Raw genomic sequence first — 11,673 nt, forward strand, 5'->3', positions numbered from 1 at the left:
GCCTATACAATACCTGCTCTCAGTCTGTGTGTGCACCTCCTTGTATCCAAGCGCGTTTTATGGGTTCATTCGAGGCATGATTCAGACGATGGCACACAAGGCTGGTAACTTAGATGGTCCATATTGGTTAGACCATTGGTTAGTGAAAAAATCCTTGGTTTGGGGGCAAGCAAAGAGTCAGGGTGAATAAGCCCCCAGGTTAGAGCCTCTCCGACAGTTCTGATTGTTTTCAGATTCCCCTTTATTTAATTTTCACCAAGAACTGATGATGAATCCAAGGGAGTCGAAAACCGGTCTTCTTATACTTTAATATATTTTTGCTATGTGTTGAATGATGGAACATCCCTCAAACTCTATAGTGCTAGCTAATGACGCTTGTCTAGCTAATAACCTGTGAATTTAACTTCTCTTGTACTTAACATATTCACGTTGCGGAGACATCCACAAATGCCACAACACTTTTAATTTTCATAATTTTGTTATTTTACACAGAATGCGGCAACCCTGTAGCCACACATGATGCAAGCTCTATTGGAGAAAAGAGCAAACTGTTCTGGCCAATAGGAACACAGAAAATGGTCACAATTCCCAGGCTGACATGGTCTCCATTTTAATTTTTCTACATAAGTAAAAATTCATACAGGGGTGAGTAGCGAGGTCGCAGACAAGCATAAAGGATGGATCACTCATCTCTGTTACTTGAGGTATCGCTTAACATCAATTTTGGATGATTTTCTCTTTCCTAAAAATACACCCCTGCCAGTAAAGTGCAAAACCAGCCCAGGCAATTTTTTTCTGTCTCTGTAGAACGTGCCATCTAAAACTTTAAAAATCTGTAGTGTAAGGATCTACATGTTCTCCATCTAAACCCTTCACATAATGAATCAGGGAATAAGCCAGTAGAAGTGATGTGGCTGGACGAAGATCTGAATACCTAAATACACAGAACATCTAAAAGGGAATAAAATCTTGCCTCTCATTTGTGCTAATTACAAAGTTCCGTAATCTGTCTTCTACAGAATTGAGAGCACAAGGGCTGCGAAAGCACATCCTTAATGATCCAACAGTGCTGCAATGAAATATATTTTGTTCTCTTCAATGCTATCGAGTTTCACAATTTCCTTCCAGCAATGACATTCCTACTGGTGTAATTTCCGATTCATTATACGAAAACTTTTGAAGTTCAGAAATCTCTGACAAAATCAATGTAAATGGACGTCTGACGAGTACTGCATACTTAAAATGCCTAATGTGTCAAATCAATAAATCATTATGCTCCCACTGCAATATTTAAATAATACCAGGAAGGTGAGATCACAGAATGTGAATACAATGGCTCCCTTGCAATCTTGAGAGTCTCTGCAGCATATATAGAGCCCTGCACGGATGCAGATATCCGCAAAGAGTGTCTCTTGGCGAATAAAAACTGTATGGTTGTGCAGATAATTTCTAAATAATGACTGTTATTGATTTTCTATCAGGTATACGCTTATTTTTGCTTGTGATTAGGCGACCCTTGACAATGGTATGGGAGAATGGTGATATATATAGAGGCATACAGCTGTGAGCTTGCATCCGTGAGATAATGGGTTCAAACCCCACTGTCGGCAGCCCTGAAAATGGTTTTCTGTGACTTCCCATTTTCACAACAGACAATTGTTGGGGCTGATTGTTATCAGATTTCCCTTTATTTAATTTTCACCAAGAACTGATGATGCCACGGCAACATTGTTTCCACTCCATCGTCACCAGAAGATCTGTGTCGGGGTGACTTAAAATAAAAATTAAAAAAAAAAAAAAGAGAAGATATACAGTATAAAGAGACTTGACACCATAAAGCCACAAATCTGACCTAAGTCTAACTGGCTCCTGCCAGCAATTAATGGAAGGAAGGAACAAAGTTCAATACATCGGTAGTTGTCGTTAGAGAAAATTCCTCATAAATCTGTGGCTGTAGGAGTTCTGGTGACAGGTGTATTATATTATGTTAACAGATCTATCCATTTCAATACCTTGGGTGCAATATAGGCTACTGTAGTTCAATATTTACAGTATCTGCAGATAACTATTCTCGGATGCGGGTATTATTTTGTATATCCATGCAGAGCTCTAAGCATATAACGTCAGGTTCCGTCATGTAGGTTCACCTTCAATCAGGTGGTGGTGTGGTATCAAAAGATGCCTTGGTGCATCTTTGAGAATCTTGGTGGATATATATATATATATATATATATATATGTCAAGGACTGTTTGTAACTTCCCACTAGCCTCAATCCAACATTTTGAACAATGCCAAATGGTTGGTTGCCTTCACATATCATTTAAGCTATTTTACTGGCAATTAGCCTGATCGATTATCTCCTGATTTAAACCTAGAGTAACAGTCTATGAAATATATAAGTGTAAGCTGTCACATTCAACAATTATGTTGTTAACAATGTCATTGAGAGAATAAGCACAGACATGCCCATGGCTGCTTCTTCACTTGTAGAAGTTTTCGCTGTTATCAATTACTTTTGTTGGGGTGTACACTAGAAGCAGTTTTTTGAATTGAGATGATATATTTCCTTACGTTGCCAGTGTTGGGAGATTTTCCATTCCACGAAAAGCCTGTTTTACAAAGGCAATTTTCTTTTTGCTGGAGGTTTCATGTTGCACAAACTCGGATGGGTTTTTGGCGACTATAAGATAGGAAAGGAAGCAGCTGTGCCTTTATTAAGGAACAGCCCCAGCATTCGCCAGGCATGAAAATAAGAAACCACGGAAGACCATCTTCAGGGCTACTGATTATGGGGTTCGAACCAAACATCTCCTGAAAGCAAGCTAATAGCTACGCGGACCATACCACGCAGCCAACCCTCTGAAAATGGTTCCAAACTTGTATTATCCAAAACTGAGACCATGAAATGTTTCTCCTGGCACTTGAAAGCAATGCTAGATGGGTGACTGTTATAAGACTAATGTTGTAAAATTAACTTTGAAATCAAAGTACAATACTGATTCAGGGTTACGTGAGAGAGATAGTTCAACAGACCTTGTATAATTTCAAACGTAAAGTCCCATTTATTCATAGTCAGGCAGAACTCAAGATACTGTTATGTAGTCTTGTGACTGTTGTAACCCCCTTTGGTATTTCTTAGAAGAAACAAGCAAGTCAGGCCGGAAACCTCCCGGCCGCCCTGAGGGCATGTGATGTCCTCTACTCGTATTATGCTTTTTCCTGTTGGCTCATTGTATTTTCTGAAAGGCAAAACTAGAATTTTCACATTCCTCATCACAAGGCATATAAAAGCAGGCTTGCCACTAATAGGTTGTTGTAGTCATTTAGGAATGTTTGCCGAGTAGTGATGTGCGCGAATAACACCTGGAATCTCGAGAATCGGTTCCTGCGACTCTGAGACCACACTCAATGTTGCATGCGAAGAATCAGTTCCACGATTATGTCAACAGTGTGTACTGGGCGCACTCACTAGAATGAGTCGTCTGTATGTAAGTGGGGCAAATTCGAACGCACAATAGTTACCATTTCTTTTGTATACAGCATAGTATGATATAACTAACACCCATTTAAATTAAATGTCTTATTGGTTGTTAAGAATGAATTATGCCACATAATGAAAATTTAACCTAGCTGTCCGGAAATAATTTAAATTTCGACACTTGGTGTAGCAGTCTATGTTGTTATTTATGCTTATACAGTATTTTGCTTCTAATGTGGTTTTCAAATATCGTTAGTATAAACGTATGAAGTTTGTGGAATTAACCCCTTAAGTGGGTATGACATCTTTAGACGTTTTCAAGCTGGGCTTCTAAAGTGGGTATGACGGCATTAGCCGATTGTAAAATTTATTGCGTATTTATCTTGAGGGCGAAGGCATATGGCGTTGCCATGGAATCTATCGCATTAGTTGATATGTTTTCCACGAGATCACACTGTGTATTGTTTTCTAGAACTGTCACAGCTTCATGAAATGTATTTGTGTTGGCGCCTTGCACGAAGTTCCCGCGCAGCCATTTATGTCACGAAGCATGGCTTCCAAACGTAAAGTAGATTGGCTTGATTGTGCCGGTATTTCTACAGTTTTAGAAGCGGAGAGTGATAATGAGTGGATTCATACTGACGAAGAGGACAGTGAAAGTGATCGTGAAAGTGGAGTTGTTCCAGAAGAACCAAGTGACGCGGACTTTCAAAATGCAACTCAGCCAGCTCACTTCGTTGCGAATGGTGCCCCAACACCAAGGTTTGCTTTTGCAGGTGTAAATAAGATAAATATAGACTTTAGTGATGTACACAATGTCGCAGAATACTTCAACACGTTCGTAGATCATAATGCATTCATCTGGATTTTTTTTTTTTTTTTTTGCTATTGGCTTTACGTCGCACCGACACAGATAGGTCTTATGGCGACGATGGGACAGGAAAGGGCTAGGACTGGGAGGGAAGCGGCCGTGGCCTTAATTAAGGTACAGCCCCAGCATTTGCCTGGTGTGAAAATGGGAAACCACGGAAAACCATCTTCAGGGCTGCCGACAGTGGGATTCGAACCTACTATCTCCCGAATACTGGATACTGGCCGCACTTAAGCGACTGCAGCTATCGAGCTCGGTCATCTGGATTCAGTAACCCAGTTGGATTCATAACAATGTAAATAATGTTACTATCCATTATTGAAGAACAATAATTACTATCGTATTAGATAAAACTAATTGTGTACACATTTATGAAGGGAAATATTTAAATACCACAAATTAGGGAAAAAGTACTCAGGACAGGTTAAGCATATGGAGAATTTAGTACCCAGATAAGGGGTTAAGCCACATTTCTAATAAGTACACAACTTGTTTGGTAGCATACCCGTTTTCCATTACACTTAATTTTGCAATGAACCTTTCCTATTTCTTCTAAATATTATTTTAAGAAACTGTCAGAATTACTTTTTTTTTTTCTCATCATTCCTTAACGCTAGTTAAGGTTGTCTCTTTAGTACAATTGTATTTTGTTGAAATAATATGATTATATTGTCATAATCCCCATACAACTTTTGATTTATTGACAATCCATACAATTTGATTAGTTTCAAACAGAGAATCATGTATTCTGATCAAATTACAGTCTTATTAGAGTATATAATTCCAAGACACTACAATGAGAGCAGACATGGCTTGTAGAGTGATCTGGTTATAAACCAAAAACGAACTCACACTACAGAACACATTCGGTGCTGCATGTGTTTACGTCTCTGCATCGTAGATGGTGCTATTAGTTCCTCGGAATTAATTCCGGAATCGGGTACCCGATTCCCCAGGCAAATGGAATAGACTCTTCGCGACTGCAGTCGCAACCCATCACTAGTTCTGAAAGAGTGTCGTCGAGGTGGACTGTTAAGAGTAATACTTCAGTTTACAGCTGTAGTCTTCGTTTGGTGGTTGATGTTTAATTGAGTTGCCGAGTGATATATGTTGAGTAGTTCAGTGTATGAAGTAGTCACGAGTTGATTGTGAAAATTATCGGTCTTGTCTGGAGACAAACTGAGTGTAAATTAGTCATGCATTGTGGTACTCAACAGACCTTTGTTCAAACCTGTCTGCATGGAGGTGCTGAATGGAGAGACTGGTACATGTGAAGCCAAGTGAAAAGTGAGACCTATCAATCGAGATTATGAAATAATCGCCTGTTCCTGCTAAATACCAGTCAGCTGTAGATCTGCTGAGAAAACAAGTAGTAATGTTGTCATTCATTGTCGAGTATAACTGTGTGTGTGTGTGTGCTAAAAGTTGTTTTACGTCGCACCAAGACAGATAGGTCTTGTGGTGATGATGGGATAGGAAAGGGCTAGGAGTGGGAAGGAAGCGGCCGTGGCCTTAATAATTAAGGTACAGCCCTAGCATTTGCCTTGTGTGAAAATGGAAAAACACGGAAAACCATATTCAGGGCTGCCAACAGTAGGGTTCGAAACCACTATCTCCCGAATACTGGATACTGGCCGCACTTAAGCGAGTGCAGCTATCTAGCTCATTCACAACAAGTAGTACTATGCCGTTCTCTCCTTGATCCACATGTTGAGATAGTGAACACCAGCAGACTGAATAAGTGTCTATGCATAATCTTACAAATATTACCTCGTATGACACGTCGAGATATAAAAGTATTCACTGCCACTGCTAAGGACCATCAACCTGCCCTAAGTAGTACCAATACTTTTACAATGAAACATCATTAATTACCAGTATTTTCAAAAATTGGCAAGTGAAGGAACACTGCTATTGACTGATATGAATTCAGCATGGATTCACTCCCAGATTTCAGGACAGATATATTTTATTACTAACTTTGAAACAATAAAAATACTTATGAATAGCCATGCCGGGCTGAGTGGCTCAGACGGTTACGGCTCTGACCTTCTAACCCCAACTTAGCAGGTTCGATCCTGGCTCAGTCCGGTGGTATTTGAAGGTGCTCAAATACGACAGCCTCGTGTCGGTAGATTTACTGGCACATAAAAGAACTCCTGCGGGACTAAATTCCGGCACCTCGGCGTCTCCGAAGACCGTAAAAGTAATTAGTGGGACGTAAAGCAAACAACATTATTATTATTGTTGTTGTTGTTAATTAGACCAATGGTCTACCACGAAACAGTGGTCGTGCACATTACGACCACACTTCCTTCCAGTAACCCTTTGCTAAGCATCCCTGATGTGTTCGACCAATGGCTTTTTGTCACTAGCTAGGACATGTGCACACCAATCTCTCCAGGGATTTACCTGAACAGATGGTAGCACTGTCCAAGCAAGTGACATAACTGCTAACAAGATAATATAGTCGTCCGTGCTCAACACAGCATGCTCTGGAGGTGGGGGTGGGGGGGAGGAACAAAATATTGAACTTCTACAGCATATTTCAATCATCATCATCATCACCAAACTACCGTAATTATCTGTTAAGTCCTCAACCCAGAGGTAGGTTAACCATCAAAAACACCAATGATCATGCACTTATAGGGAAGCCCCAAAAACCGATGACAGCGCCATAATGAGGCATAAAAGGCATGATGAGGAGCGAGGTAATTTGCCATTAGTTTCCTCAATGGGGCAGAAAGTGCTATTGCAGCACAATAGTCCCTTAGGAATAGCACCTTTCATAACACCCAGCCATGCACGTCATTACTCAGCATCACCCACACCTCAGCAGCTACCAAGCTGTCGGTCATAAATGTGGCTGAGAATTCACTGGAAGCTCTATTTTGCTCTAGCCTGCACCAAGAAGCAAATACTAATCTAATAGACTACCTTAATTCATACTGCTTGTTGAGTCAACTTCTACCACAGTCCCTCCCATCAAAAAAACGTTAAAAGAGATTCCGTTAATTGTACATGTACATTCTTTTATCTATTCAGGGGATTGTCGCTTACCTGGTCGCCCACGCTGCGAGTCTGTCTCTTGCCAAGCACTTGCTGAGATGCGCTTCCCGGTGCCATAAGTTCCCCTCTTTTGCAGTTTGTGAAGAGTTTTGTCAGCGTAAGGTTCATTTTAGTCAACTGTTCACATGTTTAGTGCTCAATGTGTTGTTCCAATGCCATTTTCATTATGAGAGTGTGTGTGTATATACACGATACCTTCATGAAGTACAGAAAATCTTCTGCAAAAATAAAAAACTGACTCAGTGCCAGGCGAGTGCTGGCCGCATTATGACAAAGTGCTTGGCGGGAGACACACGCCCAGCGCACGCGACCGGGCAAGTGGTAATCCCCTGAATAGATAAAAGAATGTCCCTGTACTTTTGATGGAGGTTTCTACAGAAACCCACACCATACTTCACAACAGGAAAGGTAACTGCAAAGAAAATATGGGATAAAAAATAAAAGGAATAAGATCATTTGCACAGAAATTCAGAGCATATGGAAAAAATGAACCTATCAAACTGCTTGACATAAGAAATAGGCCTAATACAGTACATAAACAAAACTAATTAGAAAAATGACAAGCTGATCACTTCTTTAATCTTTTTTATACATTTTGAGGGCGACTACAAAAATCGAAACATACACAATATCACATTATGATCCAAGATTCCCAGCTCAGATATACTGACTAGGTGGACGACTAAACTTCTATTATACACCTTTTCAATATGTATAATTTAACTTCCACACAGGAAGGAATGATTCGCTTGAAGTCAAATTTGAGCGTTGCTCAGAGCGTTAATATAAAAAGAATGAAACATATAGCCTACAGCACCTACAGGCTTACTTTCCTGGTATACCAAGGAATTCACTTATCCGTAAGACTGGTGCTAACTTTAACCAGTAACAAATTTTATATGAATCATCCCAAACCAATTAATTTCTTCCTGCCATTTTTTTTCAATGTATGCTGAGTCATAAAATCAAATATTAACCCGCTAACTGGTTGAGGGCCCAGTTTTAAGGCTGGATGCCCCACATGATGCAAAATCTATGTGAAGGATTGTATTAATTATTGCAAATTTATGTAGTGTGCAGTGTCCGGTGTGTGGACAGAGAGGCGTGTACTAAGACGAATACGAAATCCACAAGCCAGAGGAATTAACCATAGGCTGGATAAATTCCCAGTCTGGCTCAGCAATAAAAATGGAGGGCCCTCTGTACAAAAGGCCAATATTCTGACCATTCAGCCAAAGAGCTGGACATCCAGAGTTATCGTGCCATCTCATAAAATACGGGTTTGTGACATTTTAAAATTATGAGCATAAAAGGTACATAAATATTTAACAACATATGTTGAAAATTATAAACCTAAATTAAACAGCACACATTTGTCATGATTAGTCACAAATTCAGGTATCAAGATTGAATGTAGACCTAAACCATACAATAAAGCGAATTCTCTAGAAAGAGTGTAGCATCCAGCTGAATTCCTATGGGAAGGTAGGGTTTAACTTCTATCACAAAATACAGAAAGCTCGTCCTTAACCAATCAACCACGTCTTATCAAGGCTAACACTTTCTCAGGCAGAGGAACAGTGGTATCAGGAACAAGTGTGAAACCCTTAAGCCATGGTAACTGTATTCTCTAAGAGGATTATCCTCCTCTCAATGTTCGATTGAAGTTGACTCAAAAAACTTAAATGTTTAAACAGCATACTCCGGGTGGTTCAAAAGCAGGCTCACATTTAGGCTAAGCTTACAACCAAATAACGGATTAACCTGAGCCCCACGAGACCCAGGTGGTGAATAAAAAGGTGGATACATAATCTCAAAGTAAATTCCGACCTGATACCCGCACAACAGAAGCATTAAGGGTGAACTTCTGGCAGTCCATTGACTTACGACAGCAACAACTCTAACCTACAGAATTAATAAAATGATCAATTCACCTCTTCGAAAGAAATAAATTTCAAACCAAGCACTTGTCACTTCAGCATGTAATATCATGTGTATCAAAGCTGTTTTCGATAAGAGGCCATACAACCATCTGAAGAATATGTTATATTTTATTGCTACATCAAAAGCGTAATTCAATAAAAGTTACTTACAATTTGTATCAACCGCGACTAAATTTACTTGCCAGCTACCTCCGTTGTCGCTGGTGAAACAGTAAAAATAACAGCGCACACACACCTTATTCACAAAACGTTTATTGTTTAGGCTATCACAATACAAAACCAAACAAGGCTCCAAATGGTTTCACCAACGACGAGCATCACGCTTCTGCAACTACTAAAACTAGGATGAATAAAGGCGTGGCGAGGTACTGTACTAGATTACCAAACTGAGACATCCTCTTTGCTCCTTTACTCACACAGACACCCACCTCTCCTATGCCAACCGATGAATCATCAGTAGTTCACTTAATCTCCGCTTGATATACACTTACACCCACCATACACCTACAGCAATACATTCGTCAGAGAATATATATCACTGCCTGTTCGATCTGCATCCGATGGCTGCTCATACTGCCTGCTCATTACAACATTTTAACATGGCACTAAATGAAACACTCCGTTTACAAATACCCACAGCAGGTGGCAGCACCAACCGGCTCCAGACCTGTCGGAATGAAATAGCGGGAAATAGGATAGACTGTACTTGTTTTCAGTGAAAATGGTGTATTGCTGCGTGCCTTTCTGCAAATCAAAGAAAGAGAAACCAGAATGCCGTGATATTTGATTCCATGATATACCTTCAAGTACACAATTGCGTCGAGAGTGGTTAAGTATTATATCCAGGGAAGGAAACAGCAAGGGAAGTAAATGGATTCCTTCTGATTATTCCGTGGTTTGCAGTCTACATTTCGTAAATGACGATTTCAAAGTGACCAGCAAAACGCGAAAATTAAAAACAGGATCTGTACCCAGCCCTTTCTCTGATTATCCAGCTTATAAACAACCGCTAATTTCAGCGATGATTAAGAGAAGGGATTCAAGCACAGAGACGTCTAACAAGAGCTCTTCAAACACCATTGCAGAAAATGGTAAGCGTAAGGTTTGAAGTATTACATACTAAGTAATATAATATCTGGGGACACTGTACTGTTAATGTGAAGGTACAAAACAGAATAATATGCTGTCATAGATTCCATTGTCCGCCTATGTGGTGTAGTGGTTAGTGTGATTAGCTGCTAACGCCGGAGGCCCGGGTTCGATTCCCGACTCTGCTACGAAATTTGAAAAGTGGTACGAGGGCTGGAACGGGGTCCACTCAGCCTCGGGAGGTCAACTGAGTAGAGGTAGGTTCGATTCCCACCTCAGCCATCCTGGAAGTGGTTTTCCGTGGTTTCCCACTTCTCCTCCAGGCAAATGCCGGGAGCTTCCTTCACCCTTCCTTGTCTATCCCTTCCAAGGCCCCTGTTCAGCATAGCAGGTGAGGCCTGGGCGAGGTACAGGTCATCCTCCCCAGTTTCATCCGCCCGACCCAGAGTCTGAAGCTCCAGGACACTGCCCTTGAGGCGGTAGAGGTGGGATCCTTCGCTGAGTCCGAGGGAAAAGCCAACCCTGGAGGGTAAGCAGATTAAGATTCCATTACGAGTCTTTTGCTAGCAGTATAAAATCGTGTCAATATACTGTTCTTTTTATTATTATTAGGGCCTATTTAGTTAATTGGTTAATTCCAGTGGCTCGGGGGTTGGGGTGTGTGTGGCATCTTCAACATTAGAAATCATCTTAGGTAGGGCTTTCATATTCACAGATATGCAAGTCGCCTAATAGGCCGTCCATTATTATTATTATTATTCCCTGAGTATGTAGGTACTTGATTTACTGGAAGATTTTCGTGAGCCCCCTGAGTCAGTGTGTGTCACTTCGGAAACTGCTTACCAGGGATTAGTGTGTGGTTATTTAGTGCGTGTAATCGAAGAAAAAACAGAATGCAGCACGTGCTTGAATAACGTTTCTACCTCATTTAATTCATCCCCATTGATAGCTGCGCTAGCCCTAGCAACGATTTATTGGCCTAATTACGAGGCTTCAGAAATTTGTTGAGGCGGCTCTACCGTACTGCAAGAAATCTGCAAGTCTGCTCCAGATTATAAAAAACTATGTTCTACCTTCTTTGTGCCAATGTAATTTTTTAAAGTGTTTTAGTAACAATAAGCACCAGGAACTTGTGTCAGAAACTGTGGTGGCCAAAGTCGTGAAACCTCTACTTAGTAATGTAGGGAAGTACCATACAGACAAAGATTCCAGGTTTTCTTGT

The 11,673-nt window shown here is 40.5% G+C and overlaps 1 protein-coding gene across 4 annotated transcripts in view; it reads right to left on the bottom strand.

The window, feature by feature from the left end:
• Positions 1-9,919, bottom strand: part of mys (myospheroid) — a 331,725-nt gene extending 321,806 nt beyond the window's left edge. For 3 of the 4 annotated variants that reach the window (XM_067141891.2, XM_068226367.1, XM_068226368.1), the window contains exon 1: positions 9,513-9,816. The gene's annotated coding sequence lies outside the window, so the exon portion shown is untranslated. Of the gene's footprint in view, positions 1-9,512 lie in introns of all 4 variants that reach the window. The other variant, XM_067141892.2, reaches the window with a different exon arrangement.
• Positions 9,920-11,673: the final 1,754 nt, after the last annotated feature.

The sequence above is a fragment of the Anabrus simplex genome, chromosome 2, assembly GCF_040414725.1.
Source record: "Anabrus simplex isolate iqAnaSimp1 chromosome 2, ASM4041472v1, whole genome shotgun sequence".
NCBI lineage: Eukaryota > Metazoa > Arthropoda > Insecta > Orthoptera > Tettigoniidae > Anabrus > Anabrus simplex.